At 35.2% G+C, this 22,516-nt stretch overlaps 1 protein-coding gene across 1 annotated transcript in view; it reads right to left on the reverse strand.

Annotated features, from left to right (window-relative positions):
* Nucleotides 1-22,516, reverse strand: part of LOC145665807 (thyrotropin-releasing hormone receptor-like) — a 168,898-nt gene that overhangs the window by 65,735 nt on the left and 80,647 nt on the right. The gene's annotated exons all lie outside the window — the stretch shown is intronic.

The raw sequence follows: 22,516 nt of genomic DNA on the forward strand, positions 1-22,516 counted from the left end.
CTCGTGGCAGTCAGCACGCCATCGTGGCAGTCAGCACCTTGATTTTGGCAATTAGCACCAGTCGTGGCAATCAGCACCAATAACTGGCTGTGGCAGTCAACACCCGTGGCAGTCAGCACCCCACCAAATATATAAAAGTAATCTAAAATGACCCATATTAGTGTCAAATCCATCGTTTTCAGGCTCGCTGAGATGAAGAGTGACACTCCCCAATGTCGTTTAAATCCAAATTCAGCTCCATAACTTGGGGGAGGGGAAGATATTTAAAAATGATAAAAAAAAATGGCCGATATTAGTGTCGAATCCATACTTTTCGAGGTCGCGGAGGCGAATAGTGACACTTCCAAGGCAGTTTAAATCCGAATTCAGCCCTTTATGTTCACAATGGAACGTATTCTCTCAGTGCGAAGAATGGGTATCCTGTAGTAAATAAATAAATGTAGGCGAGATATTTTAGCTAAGTGGGAAGTTATTATATATAGTCTTGAAAACTTGGAGAACTACACATAGTATAGCCAAACCCAAACTGTCACTTAACTCAGTATGATAGGCTTATTCCGTAGAAAATACGAAAGCTCGATTTAGGGTTCGTTCAAAAAGTTTGTGGCACCTGATCTAAAAACTAATTATTGGCCAATAGCGCAATCTTTTGATCCATTTTTAGATTTCCTAAAATTCTTGTTAAGTTCATTTATCTATATGGAAAACTATTTTTTTTTACTTTCTTTGAAGATAATTGAAAATTTATTTAAAAATTTATTTTAGTAGTAATCATTTTCTTCAAATCTATTTCAATGTCACTTTACTTCGTGAGTATTAAATTTTGTTATATGCAACTTAGTAATTAATAATGAAATTTAATTTAAATAGTATGAAATTGATCTACAATGCAAATTCATTTTGAAAATGCAAGGAGCAATTAACTTAACTTGAAGAAGAAATAAGTAGAATAATATTATAAAAATTTTATTCAGTTTCAAAGAATAATTTCACATATACATAAATCAATGGGTGAAAAAAGTATATAAAAAATGATGGTGTAATTACTCAATGGGTCAATTTTAATTTGTACTTCGACTCATCTTATTTTTCGTTTTTCGTTTTCGAGGATTTTACGTGCATCAACGGCCATAAAATGATTACAGAATAAATCATAAACAACTTTCCTCAGCTTTCGAATTCAATAAAAGAGCAATATATGACAGACATGGCAAAAGTAAGAATATCAACAGATTCGCAACTACTTCTTTGTATGATGTTACAAATTCCTCTCTTAGAGACGCAGGAGACTTCAATCCTGTGATTCAGTTGCTAGCATACGTTTTATATCTTTTAATAGGTGTCAACAGCAAACAAAGTCGTCCGTCGAAACTCTGTGGCCACTCGTGTTATAGGAAACCTATACGCACGATCCTTGACTTAAACATAGGAAGTAATTAGCCTTGCTGAAGTAAAGTGAAGTAAACTTTGTGGCTAAGAAAGAACATTGGCAATTTCCAGAAGAGCGGTCAATGCAATGGCGCCATAATTTCGACATTTTGTTTTGCTAGAAAGAAAAAGTTGTACATAATGTGGTCTGTCGTGTAGTTTTTATTTTACAAAAACTGATAAGCTTTCATCCGCTTCTAACGATAAGCTTCTATCTGTTGTAGCTTTTGCCGCTTAACATTAGACCCAAATTTCAAAGGAAATTGCTAATTACCTTGCATAAAGGACAAATGAAAAGACCAGTAAGGAAAATTTTAGCCAGCTAACAATCAACTTCATTGATTGAGTTATAGGGTCACGGTATCTCAGTGCTAGAGCGCTTATCTCTGGTGTGCGAGGTCCCTGGTTTGATTCCCGGTCAAGAAAGTTTGAGTTGGACGATATTGTCTCCGTAGGTGTTTTCGAGGTACTCCAGTCTCCTCCCACTTTCTCATTCCAGCAATTTTTCTATAGTCATTTACTTGCTTTAATCATCATCTCTCTTAGTATTTAATCATCGCTTAATCGTGGGACATTAAAATGAAAGATTTCATTTCATTAGGGATGCACACGAGACAAGATTTGTGGCTGTCTAGACTCGAAAAAGTGCAGTAAAAGTGATGTCTTGACTCGAAAAATGTATATTTCTCTATTGGAAGAGCCGTGTCTCGACTCGAATTTTGTCAGGAAAATCCTGTCTCGACTCGTCTCGTTCGCATCCCTACATTTCATTGATCAGTTCATTGTATATATATGTTAAGTCAAAATGTGTTTTTGTCTAAGATTGTATCGAATATTAGAAGGTTGTTCCAATTGAACTATCGAATAAGTATTTGATTGATTCCTGAAGTCCAACGTGTCTTTTCAACATCGAAATTATCCGGAGGATCTACAGTTTTAACATTAAAATCAGAACCACATACTCCCCAGTGCTGGCACGACCAACAGGGTCACTTGAGTCTCGATTTTAGATTGTCAACAGGGTTTGCGTCTCCCTTTCTGATCTACTCATATAGTGACTCCGTATCATAGTTATGTAATTATTCAAGGACTTCGTTATATATCCAACATTGCATTGGCTTAATACATTTAATACCAAGCAATAGTGCAGGTAACGACATCTATTAGCGTTACTGTTTAGTATCAGAAATTAGCGTGACGCACAGATACGCTTCACTTTTATTATTAAGATTCAAGTAAGGTTACATATGATTAAAAAACTAATATGGTTCCTTATAATTAACAGCAAACGTATCAGTATGTCCACTAATTCCTAATATCAAACAGTCACACTAATACATATCGCTACATGTGCTATTGCTTGTCTGCCAGGTGCTAATAGATGTCACTACATGCTTTATTGCTTGCCTGCCAGGTGATAATAGATGTCGCTACATATCTGTGCATGTCTACCTGCACAGCACTGCATAGCATGTCTGTGCTATGTATGTCTACCTGGCGCTAACAATGTCACAACGTGTGCTATAGTTTGCCTATATGGCTCTAATAGATGTCATTACGTGCTTTATTGCTTGCCTGTCTGGCGTTAATAGACATCGCCACGTGTGCTATGCTTGTCTACCTGGCGCTAATAGATGTCGCTAATGTACTATTATTTGGCTATATGGAGCAAATAGATGTCGCAACATGCTCTATTGCTTGTCTGCCAGGCGCTAATAGATATCGCTACATGTGCTATATAGTGTTGCCACGAGACGAGACGAGACATCAGACTGTCTCGTCTCGTGTAAAGCATGTCTCGTCTCGTGTCTCGTCTCAAAAAATGTGCTTGTCCGTTTTCATGTCTCGTCTCGAGAGGTTCTGTCCCGTCTCGTCTCCTTTGTCTCGTAAAAAATATAGAGCATACCATGGGAACGAAAGTAAAATGTAGCAGGCTGCACCATGCTAATCAAGATACAACTAAGTTACAAGTATTACCCAGAACACACACGACAAGAAATGTCACGGTAGCTACACCGTGAAGCCCTCACCTCTAGTGTATGTGGTAGTCGGTTCGATCTCGGTTAGTGCCATGTGAGCTTTGTGATGGACAAACATTGAATGTGTGTGGGGACCGCGGTGGCTCAGTGGTAGAGCGTTCACCTCTAGTGCTTGGGGTCTCGGGTTCGATCCCAGCTCCGCCAAGTGAACTTTGTGGTGGACAAACACCGTGTGCGTGGGTTTTCTCGGGATTCTCCCGTTTCCTCCCACTTTCCTCATTCCACCATTTCATTCATTACTCATCATCACTGTCTCCTTTAGCCTAACTGGCATAACCGTAGGACGTAAAACTCATAGATTTCATTTCATTTTTCGAATGTGTTTTCTCAAAGTTGTCTAGTATCCTACCACTTTCTTCATTCCACTAATTTTTCCATGATCATCCATTCGGAGAAAATTGCCTAAATGTCTTAAAAATAAATTCAAATAAGCTCACAGGGCAAGGACAAATAGTTTACAAGATAATATATCTCTGCTGTTAGTTGTCTGAGGCTTCTCGACCCTGGCTTCCTTTTTTTTTTTTTTTTTTTTTTTACATTCTGAAACATTGAAATTTGTTTCACCAGTTTCAATACACGAATATACAGCAAATTGCTCATAGGTACGTCGAAGATGAAGACACTAATGTCAAATAATGTTTACACGACAAGCAAAGTTCGATGTAAAGGTGTCACCATCCCCGACACTATCGTATACTATCAGTCCACTTGCTTTATAGTGTCTGTATATATATATATATATATATATATATATACAGAGAGAGAGAGAGATGGAAAGATATATAGATAAATACAGAGATAAATATGTGTGTATACTTTGATTTCATATAGGCTATTCCAGCCTTTAGGTTTCACGGTGTTAACCCATAACAATCCAAAAACTACTTTCCATTTTAGCATGTTTAGATTTGTTGCAATTATTTTTTTTTTTTTTTAAGAAAAGCTCGGAACCAAATAATTTTATTGAGTAATGGAAAGTATTTGATTGAAATTTTATATGTTACTGCACAGTAAGCTCTACTTAAAGTGCCATAGTAATGGGAGCTGAACGACACATCGGACGAAAGAATGCTTGGGGCCAGTCTTCACCTCCATGGTTCAAATCTGTTCCCATAACCGCGGGGTGTGTGCTACTATGTGGTGGTTGCCCCGTTTGTGTAACAAATTCCTGACAGTACACCCAGATTAGCTAGTGGCTAAAAAAAAGTTGATTTTTGGGTAGCCATTTTGGATTAAAGTTTCTTATATTGTCGTGATCTATTCGCAATCATACAACGTACATCTTCATACCAAGCCGAGCGGTCTGCGGCGATAGACCATGGCTTGAAGGCCCCGGGTTGAGTCCTGGAAGGGTCATGTGTATGGAATTTAACAACATTTGTTTTTTCGTATTGTGTCAGGGGGGGGGGAATCGTACAGGATAAAAGGATTTCAGTCTGAAGAAATTGGAGAGAATATCCTCCCCAGGATACTTTCATGGGAGTAAGGAATTAGTAAAAATATAGAATATACATTTTGTAGCAGGTTTAAAAATATGGTTTGGGTATCCTATTTCTTTTCTGTTAATTATGTTCTCCAATGTGCGAATTTGATCATTCTCATGATATTTTCTGCTTTCAACGGAGCTCCTTGAATATTATACCAAATGTTCTTTAAACTTAACAAGTTCGAGAGGTTTTATATGCCTGTAAGAAACAATTTCTAAAGATAATTCAGATCATAATGAATATTATTCACTAGGAAAGGGAAGTATTCCCCTCCTCTCAACATGGAAGCAGAGGGCAATTTCGCACTCTGGTCAGATCAAACATTTCCGCGTAACAAAACGAAGGTCCCCCTGTAAAACCTCTTCACCTAAAGTGTTATTGTTAGTATCATAAATTTGCTGAAAGCAAACAATTTGAAGGGTTCGTCGATAATATCTTTGCTTTCTTTGTCCTTCGCCGGCCTTCCAAATGAAGAGGTGAATTTTACAACATGACTGCTGTATAATAAGCGAGCGATTGGTAAAATGGTAAAAGTATGTTTTTATGTGTATGTGTATGTGTGCGTGTGTGTGTGTGTGTGAGAGAGAGAGAGAAAGAGAGAAGACAAAATTTTAGTTGCAAGATGACATACTTCAGTTGCCGTTTTTGGTTCATATAGCAAAAAGAATACCGCCACCAGAGAATAAAGACAAGTGTAGTCTGTTCTGTTCTCTTCCGCCATCTCAGCCAGAACTTTCAACTATAGCCTATAATGACTGTAGACCTTACCCAGTTTTCAAATTGAATAGATGCTGGTGGTAGTTCGGTTTCTTGATCTTGTAAAAATCTTCCCTGTCTTTGATTTCATTTATCATTCCAACCAGAAATAAAAAAAATGAGAATTCCTCAGTTTACAGCAAGGGGAATTGGGGACAAGACATTAAGGATGATATTCCTGGAAGCTTTGTTTCATTCGATGATATCGATTGTTTCATTCAATAGACAAAGGACACTTTTCTATGAGAGCTCCTCCGTGGCTAAGCGGTTAGCGTACGCGCCTTTGGCGCGGGAGACCCGGGTTCGATTCCCGGCGGGAGCTCATGTGGTTCGGATTCCACGTTAATCAGTAGGTCCACGTCTCATATAGCCTCGCTGCTGAACGGGACGTTAAACTCAAAATCAACTCAACTCAACTTTTCTATGAAGGCTTTTCAACATGTTTTCTCACAAAGGGGATTTTCCTTTTGCAATCTATATGACCACTGGCAATTTCAATATTGGCCATTCCCGCCAGCGTTTTCATTTTCGAGACACGAGACGAGACGAGACATTTCACGAGACGTCCCGTCTCGTCCAAAAGTGTTCTGTCCCGTCTCGTAGCAACACTAGTGCTATGCTTGTCTATCTGGCGCTAATAGATGTCGCTACGTGTATAATTGTTTGTCTGCTTGGCGTTATAGATGTTGCTACGAGTTTGTTATATATAACACAGTCCTTGAATATTTCCATTTAAAAAGTATGATATAAAGTTTGGAGTGATTGGTAGGCAAAGTTAACAGAGCAAATAAATACAATAATTTTTTAGATATAAATTTGTAGGCTTGCATGCAACTCCTACTGCAGATTACAGCCGGAATGAAAAGTACATTAAAGGTAATTAAAAACAAAAGGGAAAAAAGAGAAACTAGTTACAACGTTCTTTTAGAAGAAGCTATCTTCTGACAACATATCACGGAATATAATGGAAAATGAGAGAGAGAGAGAGTGAGAGAGAGAGAGAGAAAGGTGGAAAATCCTGTTAATTGTATATTAATTATCTCTTTTATTTGGCGAATAATTAATAAGTTATATGTCAAAACGATAAGATTAATTAGGAACAAGTAGTAGGGTCTATATGGAAATTATTTACTCCAAGTCACCTGCTGATATAGTACTTACACATACTTGCAACTATAATGACTATAGTATAAGGCTTTCGAAGAGTGACCATTATTATGGAAACTTTTTTCAATACTTGTAAAATCTTCCAGAAGTCTTATTTTTTTTTAAAAAAAATACTTTGTCACATTTAAAGTGCACCTCACGTCAACACAACAAACGAAAGACTTGGCATCTTATTTTCATGTTATTCTTATAGTCCACAAGCGTGAAAAGAGACTTCAATTTGATCTATTACACAGACACCAAACATATCTCAAAACAAAAAGTTAATTTATGACTATTAATATGTCACACTTGGATACATGTTAGTGTATCTTTTTCTTTGCTTTAAAGATTAATGTGTCACTGAAGTCTGATTTGTGTTCTGATTACATGAAAGGATAACATTTGCAATTACTTTTACACGTTGACATCTTTATTGCAATCTTACGCATCAAAACATTTCATCTATGTAAGAATAATATATGTTTTATGCACAGAACAATTTACAGGTTTACTTAAACTCCACACAAATTTTAAAAGCACGAAAATAAGATATTTAAGCTGAAATAGAGTCGTAATCTGATATTAGGGTGTCTTGTTAATAAAACACTTCATAAAGTAATAATAATATTTAAAAGAAATATCTTAAATGTATGTATAACCAGTTTGCTTCAACCATGAGATTTGGGAGTGGAACTGTGTACTTCACTGAACGAATTACGAAAGCAGTGAAATCAAGTTCTAAATTGTCGACGGCTCAGTCATGAAATGACTTTTACTTTTTTTTACTTTATTAATTAATTTATTAATTTATAGAGTAGTTTATACAGAAAGTCAAAACTAGCGAGTTTCAAACTTGTGCTCAACCAACCTCCTAAAATGTCCAACGGAGCGAGTTCAGTATTTGAGTGAGAGAATTCAATTGAATTAAGTTGGCATGTGAAAGTTTGAAGGCACAACACCGAATGAAATACATATAAAATGGGCACTCCTTTGCTTTGGCAATAACGTGTCAACACGATTAAATTACATTAAATCAGACACGTCACTTGTAGCAACATTACCTTTTATTTTCAGAAACTTCATGAAAATTATTATTCTGTTGTCATAGCAACCAAGCAAAATAACTATCTTCCTTTTAACAACTCACTCTATCTGATTATCATTATAAATCAACAATATATTATATTATTTTCTTCTTCTTATCAAAACAATTGTGCACTTTTAAGCGCCGTTACCCAAAATAACTACAAGAAAATGGAAGTAATTTATTGCATAGATATACAATATCGTTGTATAAATGGCTCCCGAAGAGGACTTCTTTAATTGGTTACAATTTAAGAAAGAATCCTGGACCGTTACATATTTTTACATATATGGTTACCTTACTTTCCGAATAGTCCTCTTATATATAAATTATAATACATATATAATAATTTTATTTTATATCGACAATAATCTTACATTTGTTTAATAATCAATTGTATTTTAATTATATAAATTATCGTCGAAGAGGACTTATTCAAAAATATGACCAATTTGTTAATTTTTTTGGTCCAAAAATAGGTTCTTTAATTTAATATCGTCGGAGCTCATTAAACCATTAAACAAAAGTACATTGACATATTACACAACTTATTCCTTTCATTTGAGCATATTCAAGATAATTATAAAAGAATTGAAAAAGCACAATATTGATAAGTGAAACAAATTACAAGGGAATCATAACAATATTCAAAGTAAAACAAAATAAGAATTGATCAATATCTTATTCAGGAATAATACAAATAAAGAAATTGTCATAGTAAGAATCAGCAAAGTTTATATGGGTTAGAATGTAACATGTTTTATTTATTCAAGCATATCTAACATAACTTATAGTAAGTGGTATTCGTATTCATACCACAACGGGCTGAAATTACTGTCCATCATTTTTATTATCTGTATAGAATTCAAACAAAGTACGAATTACAAATGAAATCATAATTGTATTCAAAGTGGAAATAAACAAAAATCAATTGAATATATTTTCTCGGACGCCACAACATTAGCTTGAGTTACATTACTAAAGAATTCGGGTAAGTTGCATTGTACGCCACAATCTTGTATAGTTCTGCCTATTATTTGTTTCAACGGTATTCGGATTTCTATTTTGAGAATTTCTGCCACCTATGAATCTATTATGAAATCCATTTCGTGGAAAGTTAAATTTATTGTTCCCTTGGTTCCTAAATGTATTACGAATATTGTTCCTGTTTCTATTAAAATTGGATTCGGTTCTATTACTGGTAAAATTAGGTTCAGTTCTATTCTCGTAATAAAAATGGAATCTATTATTATTTCTCCCATTAAGACCACCTTCCCTGATATTGATGTTCGAACAGGTAAATAACTAACTTGATTACGATTAGTATTAGCTTGATTCCGATTACTATTAGCCTGCAACATAGATTGACTTTCAAAATTTTGCAATATCATAATAAGGTGATTAAAATTAATACATTGTGCAGAAAACAACATTTGTTGCAACTTAAAAGGTAACAAGATTCGGATTGATGCTATAACTCTTGATTCCTGTTGGTATGGATTAATTAACTTCAATTCATTATATACGGATATCACAAAATCGGTGAGACTCTTATCCAATTTTGGGTTATAATGTCTATTTCGAACTAAGGCGTCTCTATTGGCCAACATGAAATCGTTTTCAAGATTAGAAAGTAAGGAATTTTTAAAATCTAAATTATTACGTAAATTACTTCTGATTGCATTGAACCATCGGAACACGGTGGTAATAAAACATGCGGCAGAAGTTTCAAAAATTTAGATCTGTCTACTCCAATTAAATCACATTCTTCCTCGAACTTTTCTAAAAATGAGCTGGCTGGGATGTCATTTGTCTTTCCACTTTCGTTAATGATTGTATTTTACTAAATCTAAACTGATTACCTTTACTAGTATGCTTGCAATGTTTGAAATTTACCGGAATGTTTTTCCGGCGGTGAGATGAATGATTTCTTCTCCCATTTCTCTCTATACTCGCTTCAATATCGTCCTTTTCTGAATATACTTCGGATGAATTAATATCTTCCACTGCTACTCTGGGTTTATATGGAATTGGTTCAACGTTGATAGCCGGAACTCGATCCCCATTTGCAGTGCTAAATGTCTCTTTGATTGCATTTACTTCTTGCAATTCTCTGATCTGACTCGTATGCTCACTAACTATAGTTTCCAAAACCTCTACCGAACTTTGTACATCAGTAAATCGACGTAAAATCTGTCCATCTTATAATCTGTTCGTTCTAATTTTGTTGGTTTATTTGCTACAATTTACTATCCATTTTTGTGCCTATTTGATTAGTTATTTGCTCAAATTTAGCATCCATCTGTTGTGCTAGTTGTTGTGTTATGGATTGGGTTATTTGGTGGGACATTTGCTCCAGCTGGGTATCCATTTTTTCGCTGATTTGCTCTAGCTTGGTGTCCATTGTGTTTTTTTCTGCATTTACTTCTAAACCTGCAAGCATTTAATAATGTCTCTGCATTTCTTTCTATTATTCTCCTATCACCTGTTATCAGATTTATATAATCAGCATATGCCATAACCTGGTGAATACAGTACCATTCAGCACTAGGCTGATTGCTATCTTTGATTTTTCTTATATCGTACTCCAGAATAAAGTTGGATAATAATGTCGACAATGTATCTCCTTGTTTCAGGCCATTCTCGACGAGGAAGGTCGTGGACCAGAATTTTCCTACTTGGACTTTACGTTAGGATTCGTTTAAACACATCTTCATTAATCTAACTAGCTTTTTCGGTATTCCAAATCAGGGTTTCTTTCAGAAATAATGTTCCGGGGGCACACTTAATATTCCGGGGGATACTGCTGACACTATTCTATTTATTATTATATTATAGACGTATTATTTTGGTCTCTTCCGGGGCGGCACTCTCAGAATTCCGGGGGGCAGTGCCTCCCCAAAAACAGGTCTGGAAGAAGCACTGTTCCAAATTCTGCAAGAATGTTGTATATATTTATCTCTTAATAGAATCGTAAGCCTTTCTAAAAATCAATAAATAATTGATGTACCGGGATATTGTATTCCCATTTCTTTTCGAGTATTTGTCGAATGGTAAATATGTGGTCCATTGTTGATTGATATCTTTTACATCCACACTGATAATCTCCAATAATTTCATCCTCATATGGAATCAATCTTGTTAATAAAATGTTTGAGAGGATTTTATAAGATGTTGACACAAGAGAAATGCCTCGATAATTATTACAATCCGCTTTGTCGCCTTTCTTGTGAATTGGAACAATGATTCATTCTTTCCAGTCTTCTTGTTCCAGATAAGGAAAATGAGTCTGTGTATCTTGTTCCACAATTTTCCCCTCTAGCTAAAATTAACTAAGACGGAATTTTGTCTGCACCCGAAGATTTGTGTTTCTTTAATTTCTTTATAATAATTTCTACTTCTGTTCGGCTGGGCTCTGAAAATTATGGTTCTGCTGCGCATTTCCCTTTCCCCACAAACATTAGTTTTTGGCTGCATGTTAAGCAAATAGTCAAATAAATCTTTCCATCTATTCAAGATGCTGTCTGTATGAGTAAGAATTGTTCCGTAGTATCTCTATAATATATACGCACGAGGTTGATATCCTTTCTTAAATTCGTTCATGATGCCCTTGAACATGTCCCGAATTTTTTCTTTTAATATTGTCTTCAAGTTCATTAATGTAAGCTTTCAAAAAATCGCGTTTCTCTCTTCTAAACATTTTGGAAGCTTCCTGTTTCATGTCAACGAAATTTAGTGTATCTATGTAGTCATATCGTTCGGATTTTGTAACCAACGCAGTTACGCCTATTGTCCCTTCTCCGTTAGTTTGGTGCATTCCTGGTCGAACCATGATTTGTTCCTACGTATTTCCGCGTGTCTCCATGTTTCTCTTGCTAAAATTTTAATGCCATCCATTATTTGGACCCAAGTATCCTTAATATTAGTGCTCTGAAAACCTTCTAAAAACGAGAATCTATTACACTTCAAACTGAGATTTCCCTCTCGCCTGGTTCTCTTCTAATTTCTTTTAACTAAACCTCCGTTTTCAAATGTTGAGCATTCTCGTTAATCAACGATAATCTCTCTTGTTATCGTTGCTACCAAATAGTGATCAGTGTCACAATTGGGTTCTCTGAACGAGCGAACATCAATTGTGGTAGAATGTCTTCTTCTATCTACTAAAACGTGATCAATTTGATTGTGTGTTCTTCTGTCTGATGAGGTCCGTGTGTATTTATGAACGTGGGGAATTTTAAACTCTTCACTATAAGGTTTTTGGATGTTCCATGGGATCTGAAGTATAGAAGTATAGTACCGGAAATGTTCCTTCGTCAAAGACGCGAACGCTAACCCCCTCTCTCTCTCTCTCTCTCTCTCTGTTCGCTCTCTCTCTCTCTCTCTCTCTCTCTCTCTCTCTCTCTATATATATATATATATATATATATATATATATGTGTGTGTGTGTGTGTGTTTGTGTGTAAAATTTATTTTGGGAATAACGGTGGTATGGCTCACCGCTGGTTGCGCTACTGGCTGGAACGTACTGTATATAAAATTACATTCTTTTTAATTTATTGAAACCTGTACTCAAACTGTTCTTCCATTCTGAAGATATTTACTAAACTAAAGTAAAGGGAAATATAGACATAAATTTCCATTGATTTAACATATTGAAAGATTTAACATATTTTTGTGTATTTGTAACTAGTAAACACCTGTGTCCTTCCCCTCAAATGCTTGGGCGCAACCCTCCCTCAATATACCATTTTTCAAAGGAAATACTAGAAGATGGAATTAGATGTGACAAAGCCAAGAGTACTTAGTTTACAGAGTAAAGTTTATTCAATTTAGTGTCCTTAAAAGAATCATTATTTTATAATTCAAGTTTGACTGTGTCTCTCTCTGCCACCAAAAATATCTCATGGGCGTATCCTAAGCCCTAAAACCCACCTATGGGCACCTTCGCTAATAAATAAATAGGTAATTTCGGAAGAGTTGATGTTTTGCCTCTGGATGTCAAGTTCAATTTAAGTAGGATTGACAGGTTAAAGACAAGATGAGATTGTGGTTATGTAAGGTTATGGTTAAGTACAAATGAAGTAAAATAATTCGTGCCTTTTTTTAAAAAAAAAATTGTTTTATTAATTGTTCAAAGCCCTTATTTTTACTTTTGAGAGACAGAATTTTAGCTCTCCCAACAAGGGAAAGGAGCAATATACAGTCCTATACAACTACATTGATTATTCCCTGATTAATGATCCATTTCGTTTTCGGGTAAAGTTTGAATATTAATCTCTTGAATTTGACTGAATTGTTTGGAATATTCTCTCTCCATACAAAATACTTAAAATATAGGAAAAACATGTCTATTGGTTAATAGTACTCCTTTAAGCTCGATAGTTTGTTCAAAGCACTTACTTTTACTTTTGAGAAACAGAATTTTAGGTCTCCCAACAAGGAAAAGGAACAATATATAGTCCTATACAACTACATTGATTATTCCCTGATTAATGATTCATTTCGTTTTCGGGTAAAGTTTGAATATTGATCTCTTGAATTTGACTGAATTGTTTGGAATATTCTCTCTCCATACAAAATACTTAAAATATAAGGAAAACATGTCTATTGGTTAATAGTACTCCTTTAAGCTCGATAGTTTACCGTAATTGCAACGCACAAGAAATAACCGATGCTGCAGATCTTTAATGTAATATATAGTATCTAACATTGTTGTCGGCTTCCAGCAGTGAATAATAACGAGTGTCATTAGCATTAGCACTGCAGTTGATAGACAAGTACTTCCTTGCGTGTTTATGTTGTCTGCAGTGACGCAATGACTAGTTATCACAAGAATGTTTATGATACAAAGACTTGGCTGTCACTGTTTGGCCCATATTGACCTCAACACACCCATTCAGGATACGAATGAAATGAAGGCAAGAGGCACTATTCACATAAGAGAAGTAGAAAGAAATATTAGGATTGAAATATACTGCATATACTGTACTTCACTGAACAGATCTTTATAGTTCTCGAAGTGTATATTATAATATCGACCAATTTGTTTGTTTTCAGCTGACATGTAATTTGACAAGTATGCTAGTAAATACTTTCGCTGCCAGTAATTAGTTGTAATGTTATTCAAAATGTATCGTAAAATGTACGATGTATATGTGAATATAGTTTTTGCACTCTCTACAGGATATATAAAGGAACGAAAGCTAAATACTGTATTCTCGCGAGTATAAGCCACATTTAAATTTTCTCTCTCTCTCTTTCTCTCTCTCTCACAAAAAATGTAAAACTGACAATTATCCTAATATGTTGGGAGTTTTTAAGTATCTGCTATCTTCTTTAGCGAATCGTAAAACTTCAGTTTCAAACGAGATTTGTACTCTTTGCTTAACATCTTCCGTAAAATAGCTAATTCTTTTGCTTAACATCAATCGAAAAGCAGCTAATTCTTCTGCTTTTACCACTTCCGTAAAATAGTTTATTCGTCTGCTTGACATCTACTGTAAATGAATTAGCAATATTATTCCTATTTCATGCAATAACAGACAACATTAACAAAAATAATATGATTCAAATATATGTACCACGTAGCTCCTGCTGGGCTGCCGGACGTACGTTATTTGTGTGTATAAGACGCACCATTCTTACTTGATATTTTTGAGAACATGTGCCTTACTCGAGCCAAAATAAAGTTGTTTTCCATTCGGCACTTCGGAAAATTATAGTCACCACCACCCTCTGGCACTCTTCTCCCTCTTTTCCAGGTATTCATCTTAGAGAGCCTGGATAAATTTCGGAGCCGCATTCCAAGGATCGAACCCAGACCGTCCGACTGGTAGGTAGACACCTTATCGACTATTCTTCAGCGTCTCATTGTCTATACTAAGTTTTATTATGTAAAATTGAATTTTATATTTAAAGAAGTTTTTAACAGTTTTCAGCACTTTCATTACGGCGTGCAAACAGATCAACCTGGAAGTATAAGCTGGACAGAATAATGTGAACAGGCCAGAAAAGCATGCCTAGTACGGTGTAGGCCCTTTTGCTGCCAAAACAGCTTAGATCTGACAAGGAATGAACTGATCCAAATGATGAATCCTGGATAATCGAATGTTATGGTCTAACATTCTTGCTGTATACCACGCTTCCTTGGTGGTGGATATTGGTGGAAGGAAAATAGAACACGCAGTTTTCGATGATGGAAGACAGTCTGGGGCCTAGAATTCAGCCGGTGTTCATCACATGTAGCCTATACACGTCCTGCTTTGAGAAATAATGTGCTTATCTATTTATCGAATTATTTTACGTGTTTTCATTGCTCTGCAGTTTACCTCCTGTGGTTCTTGCACCACCTGAGTCGTTTGTTAATACTTATTAGGGATGCGCACGAAACAAGATTTGAGACTGTCTCGTCTCGAAAATATGCTGTAAAATTGATGTCTCGACTCGAAAAATGTATATTTTTCTATTGGAAGAGCTGTGTCTCGACTCGAACTTTGTCAGGAAAATTCTGTCTCGACTCGTCTCGTGCGCATCCCTAATACTTATTGGCTTTATCAGGGACTTGGCTATGTCAGCTCTGCCATGAATATGAATTTTATGTGATTCCCTGAGCACTATTTTGATGGAAATTGGATCTTATGGTGACAATTAACTTTCATAGAAAATTCAGAGGCAGTTGTCCTGTTATTTCTTATCACAATTTGTGTTAATATCCTTTTGTCTGCACCTAACTGTATTGTCTTTCGACCACTGTTGTTACATTTAGCAGACATGGTTTTCCTACTAGATCCGTATGCTCGCGTGACATTGGAGGCAGCGCCTTTCGATACTCCCACAACACTTACCACTTTCGTCCCAGATGCTTTCATCAACCAGGGACAAGTAATCTGATGGACGATATCAAAACAGAAAAATCATACGGGAAGACAGAAAGGTTAGCTGAAGAGCGTAGAGCGTGGAAGCTCTCAGTTGTAGCAAATGATTTGGCAATAATGGCCGAGTACCTATGATGATGATGGATAATCTGCCCTCATTGAGAGTCTATAAGTTCTAACATTTCCACACACCACCGTCGCACCATAATATTCACAAATAAATTGAATACTGATAACGTGAGCTAGGACAACCTGGACAACAAAACACGAACCCAAATCGCAACATATGTTATATAATAACCAGTGGCGCATCTAGAATGTAAAAACTGGGGGTGCAGTTAGAAACCAGACTATGATAATATCTAATGTCAACAGAAAAACTGCAACTGAAATTATATTTAGGCTAACGTTTCAAAAAAAAGTCCAAAAATGAATAAAAGACAACGCTTACTATGAATTTTCAAAAAATATATATAAATAATAGCTTCAGTTACTTTTGTCGCTGAAAAAACTAGGGGATCTAGGCCCCCGGCCCTAGGCTAGATCCCACTGACAATAATGCTTGAAACTTACCTACATCGTGTGATTTCTGACTACTGTTTACATTATTCAATCCAAATACTTTACATAGGATAGACAGAGAAATATAGTACATAACAGTAGAATGCTTATTGCAATACAAGTTGTTCATTCATGAAATGCATCTGAATATCAAGAAATGCTTTGAAGTTTTTCAAGCGACATCTTTTCTGGTGATAAACATTTTCTATGCTGATTATATATATATATATATATATATATATATATATATATATATATATATATATATATATATATATATATATATATATATATATATATATACTAGCAGCGTTCACCCCGCTTCGCTGGGGTCACCCCGGAACGCAATAAACTTTGTTACTTAGATAATTTTTACTTTTTCGCTTTCAAGTGATATGATAAAAACCATAGAAGATTGGAGTAAATGTTAACATTATATCGCCTGTCATTTATGTTAACCCGCCGAGTGACACGGTCATGTGGGTTGCATATAAATACGGTTAGATTTAGCTATGATGAGCTAACAAAGGATTTGTACGTTATGGACACTTGAATGGTCAATTATCTCAAGACACTGGTATTTGAAAATTAAAGTGATATGATAAAAACCATCTAGGGTCCAAATCTTAATAACCCCCCAAAAATGAAAGAAATTGGTTCAGCCGTATTAGCGTGATGAGCTAACAAAGGGTTTGTACGTTCTCTTTTATATATATATATATATATATATATATATATATATATATATATATATATATATATATATATATAGAGAGAGAGAGAGAGAGAGAGAGAGAGAGAGAGAGATATGCTCTCTCGTGCGTCTTGCATTTATGTTGGTTCTTGGAACGCATTTTAAACAGTAAAGCAAACACAAACAAAAGCGTTATCTAGAAACAGTACAATCCAATTTTAAGTTTCGCTGGCTTCGACGAATTTCTTGTACTCACTGAATTTCTGTATTATGAGCGTTTATCAACTGTAAATTAGATGTCTAAAATGCGTTTCTTATTGTGCTACTTTTTTTTTTTACTTCAGCTCTTTTGTACAACATATATATATATATTTCAAGTAAATTAGTTATTTCCTTTTAGTCGAAATATGTATAAAGAACATGAAAATACGAAAATATGTATTGTCATATTGTTATTATTGAAAAGAAGGTAAAAGAAAAGCCCAAAAATGGAATGTTTGTTAATCATAAATTTTGAATATAACAACAACTAACAATGAAACACAGACTAGACTTCCGGAATGAAATTATTTACGGCAAAATATTTAAAACTTCCAGCGTATAAGATTGAAGGAAAGCTTAAAAATAAAATAAATAAAAGTATGATGTGCTATAGGAGTCAGAAACACAACCATTAAATAAAAATGATGAAAAATGACTGGAAGCTTTCGAAATGTGGGTGTGAAGAGGAATGGAGAGAATTACATGGGTCGAGCGGAAAACGAATGAGGTATTATAAATGGTGTAGGAGAACAGAACAATTTTAGATATTATTAAGAAGAGGAAGAGAAACTGGTTTGGGATATTGTGTAAGAAGGAGCTGTACCATGAGGGATTTTTTGGAAGGTATGGTGGCAGGAAAGAGAGGGAGAGGGCGAAGAGATTGCAATTAATGGACGATATCAAAACAGAGAAATCGTACGTGAAGGCGAAGAGGTTAGCGGAAGACCATAGAGCATAGAAGCTTCTCAGCTGCAGCAAGTGACCTGCCAGTAATTGCAGAATATATATGATAATAATGATGATTTGGGATAACCGGTCGCATGGTTCGAACTAGGGATCTAAGCTAACCCTTCATGTGCAGCTACTCCCTTAAATTGTATAACATGTCACAAAACAACAATTTTTAATCTTCGTTTATTAGTGAATCAATCATAGTTGAAAGGAGGTGCAAATTAATTAGGGTTCGCTACGAGACAAAAGATGAGGCTATATGATCTCGAAAAGATGCAATGAAAATGATGCCTCATCTAGGGCTACCTATTTGTTAGCATTGGAAGATATCTCTATTTCGTCTCGAAAATTTTGTCTCGTCTCATCTTGTGAAAAACCCTAGATGAAGGTGCCAGCTTAAAATGAAAGTATATAGAAAAAAGTTCTCAAAAGCCAAGCTTTAATTCTTTTCAGAGCTCAGTTCATACTGATAAATGGAACTCACTTACATTAATAAACTATCCTTTTGTGTTTCTATGAGAGATATTAGTAATGAGATAATGAGGAGAAAATAGAGGGAATATATATTAGATTTAGGCACCTATGTACGTACTAATAAGTAAAGATCGCAAATGTAAAAGAAAATCTTTGAATTATATATGACAAAATTTAAGATAAAATTTATCATATTAAAGGTCGAAGTAAAAGAATTTGATGTAATAGTTCATTCTGTGGTGGTTCTTGAGGGAAAACACATCTATGAAAATATAAATATTATCGCCAGAAGGTAAGGAAAGCAAGGTTAGCTAATGTACTCTTTCTAAAGACATATGAAACTTTCTTTCTGTGCCTTGTAATCAGTGACGTATTTACGAATTTGTTTCGTGGAGGCTTTGCTAACTTTTTTGGGGGGGGAGGGGGCTTTGCCTGAAAATGTGAAAATTCTGCAAGATATTTCATATACTTCACTATAGTAAATAAGATTTCGGGTGGGCTTAAGCCCGGAAGGCCCCCTTTCGATGTAACATCCCTCAGGAGCTATACAGGAGAACAAATAACTAACACGAAAATAAATAAGAACTAGCATGATTTATATAGTTCTACTGAAGAATCTTAAGTATACAACTTCTGCAAAGGTAAGTGATTTAAAAAAAATCAATAGAGTCCGACATCGACTCCCACTACCGGTTTATTATAAAAATCCTCTTCTAACAACAGCAGTATTTACAGAAATACTTCAATACAATTTTCTCTATTGTAAGGTAGAGATTAGATAGCCCAAGATTGTGCGGTCAAGGACAAGACCTCTACAGAGCTCCGGGTAAGCTAGATAGAGTGGCGTAGAAATCCCCAATGCTCCAGGCGAGCAGTGAGGGAGTTAAAAGTCACAGAGCCCCGAACGAAGATAAGCAACTGACTGTGAGGTTTGGGACCCGGACAAAGCCTCGACGCAAGATAAGCCAGGTAGAAAGGAAGGCAAAAGTCCTGCAGCAGACTAGAGGCTTTGAGGTTGAGTTCCTCCTAGTGCTCCAGACAAGCAAGAGGAGTGGGATACCAATCGAAGAGTGGTGCCTGTCCTCTCGATGCTCTCCAATATATAGGTGCTCCTGGTGGCGGTAGCGCTGTGGTTGATGTTTACACACAAGAGCAGGTAGCATTGTTTATATACACTACCACGTGGTATACTACAATATAAATAAGTAAATAATTTATTCCAGCAGAATATAAACCTATTAATATCATCCAGATTGGCAAACGAGATACTTTTTAATTCCACAAAAAGTTATTTTTTTCGATTTCCCGAAAATTACACATGAGAATTTAATCTCAAGCATAACGTTTGTCCCGTATCGATTAATATACTATATATTCTATATTGAGGGAATGCTATAGATAAACAAAAATCAAAGTCTTGACTAGTTAATAACAAATTTGCTCTACATTTTACTAACCATACTGTGTACTATCATCTTGCTAATGTCACAATGGAAAGCTGTGTTAATATGCATTTTACAATCAGTTTGGTTTTAATATCTTTCTTGAAAAGCATCGTTTTTCTCGGAAACTACGCATAAGAATTCATGCAGATCCATAATAATTTTGTTTGTCTCAATAAGATAATTTTATATATATATATACATCAACAATTATTTTTGTTCGCGAAAATAATAGTATTTAAGAACTAAGATAATCATTACGTTTGCGAAAATCAATTTACGTGATGATTATGTTGTGGACTTTCTCTCTCTCTCTCTTAGCGCCACAAAATCCGAGAACTCGTTTAAGATATGCATTTTCCACTACAGGCAATAATTATTTAGATTTCCTCCAGCTGAGCTTTGTTATGTAAATCTAACTACGGAATGTCATTTTCATATCTATATGCTGTGAAAATGGCAATAGGTTCTGCCAAAAACGCTTGAATCGCTAGTGAGTATAATAGCAATTCAAATCTGGGCTGTCAAAACTCCATATCTACGTTCTATGCTTCCGTTTATTTTGTTTATGTACGAATAATCGGTGTACGAATCAAACAATACAAAGCTCTTTTGTTAGTTTTAATGTTTTTTTTAAAAAATCATTTTAAGATACATTTATTAATCTTTAATTTATCTGCTGTTTAGTCGTAATATGTATTCTTGCCAGAATTTGCAAGGTGGAGAGCTAAAGAAGTAGTAAAGGTGTCAACGGTCCTAAGTATTACTCCATAGCATTACAATCTACGAGAAGTAATAGAAATTGAAAAATGTCCAAATTACTTTCAAACCCATAAAAAGTAACAAAGTTTGAGAAACTTCCAAATTACTTTAAGTTCAGTACCATTACCGTCTAAGAGAAGCAAGTAACGTTGCAAAATCTGCAAATTACTTTCAAACCTCCGTACTCTGCACAGGGCCAGATAAAAGGGGGTGTTAGGGGGCTATACTCCCGGATCTTCAGGTGGACAAGGGACCTCCACACTGATCAAAATCTCAACTGGCTATCTAAAAAGAATCATGAACAAATAATCATAATCATAAAATAAAATATGGCCAAAAATATGAAACATATTCCCTTACCTTTCTCACTGTACTTTCACGGAAATGTATTAGGTGAAGTCGGAAGGGCCGCATATTTTTTTCTAGACCCGGGTTTCCAGATGAGTTAATCTAGTCCTGACTCTGCAGCACTACAATCCATATACGCGATTTAAAAAATGTCTTTCAGCTGGGTGTTGTTTGTTGAGTATATCGACTCGCATTGGTGTTGCTTCTGGCTTTCTAAGCAATGTCCGATACTTCTTAATTAAGTTGTCTATTCAATAGCCCAATGATAATGAAAGAGTCTCAACCAGACTAAAAGAATCTCAACCAGAAATACAGTATTACAAATAAAATAATAATATGTTCATTGTCAGGGTGGTGATTTATTAATGATCGAGTACTCGTTTCTAATGCAGTGGACTCTTCATTCAACTCCAACGTGTTTGATATTAAGGTAAGAATATCATGTGTATTAATTCTTTGATAAAATAATAATTAACTTTCCCTTCATGATAATGAATTCTTTAACCTTCATATATTTTCTTGAGATACGATTAACTTCTCAATATCACCAAACCCTACCCGTTAGTCTAGTAGCTAATACGCATGTCTTTGTTGCGTATGGTCCCGGTTTCGATTCTCGGTGGGAGTGCATTAAACGTATTACGATTCTACCTTAAACTTTACGCTCACGTATCATATAGCCTCGGTGCTAAAATAGAGACGCTAAACGTCAAGAAACTTCAATGATACGATATAAATCAGTAAATGATCAGGCAGAGTAGTTGAACTTCAATGTATATTGTGCATACTGTATATTGTTCATATACGTTGTCACACATAGACATTTCTCGTTCTTTTATTATTATTATTATTATTATTATTATTATTATTATTATTATTATTATTATTATTATTATTATTATTATTATTATTCCGTGCGCACAGAATTACTTGTGAACAAAATTAATTAATTTAACTTTATTTTTCCTTGTATTTCTTACTTTTCTTTCCTTGGCGCTTACTTCTGGTGCGTGAGGTCCCTGGTTCGAATCCCAGCCACGTAAGTGGTGGACAATATCATGTAGGTAGGTTTTTCTTGAGGTACTCCCGTTTCCTCCCACAATTTCATTCCACCAATTCTTCCATCATCATTCATTTGCCTTAATCATCTACTTTCCTTAGCCTAAAGGGCATAATCGTCGGACGTTAAACTGAAAGACTAAATATTTATTCTTTGCTTTTCCGTTTAGTCTTTTATTTATTTGCTTTATCTACTTTATTTTTATTTAATACTATTTCTGTCTTTTCATTTTATTTATTACTAGCAAATTGTCCGTTCTTCGCACGGGGAGAATGCGTTTCATTTTGGGCATAAATGGACGAATTCGGATCTGAAAGGCATCGGAAGTGTCACTGTTTATCTCAGCGACCCCGAAAACTATACAT

This window comes from Thermobia domestica, chromosome 12 (genome assembly GCF_964235325.1).
Source record: "Thermobia domestica chromosome 12, izTheDome1.hap1.1, whole genome shotgun sequence".
NCBI classification, from domain to species: Eukaryota; Metazoa; Arthropoda; class Insecta; order Zygentoma; family Lepismatidae; genus Thermobia; species Thermobia domestica.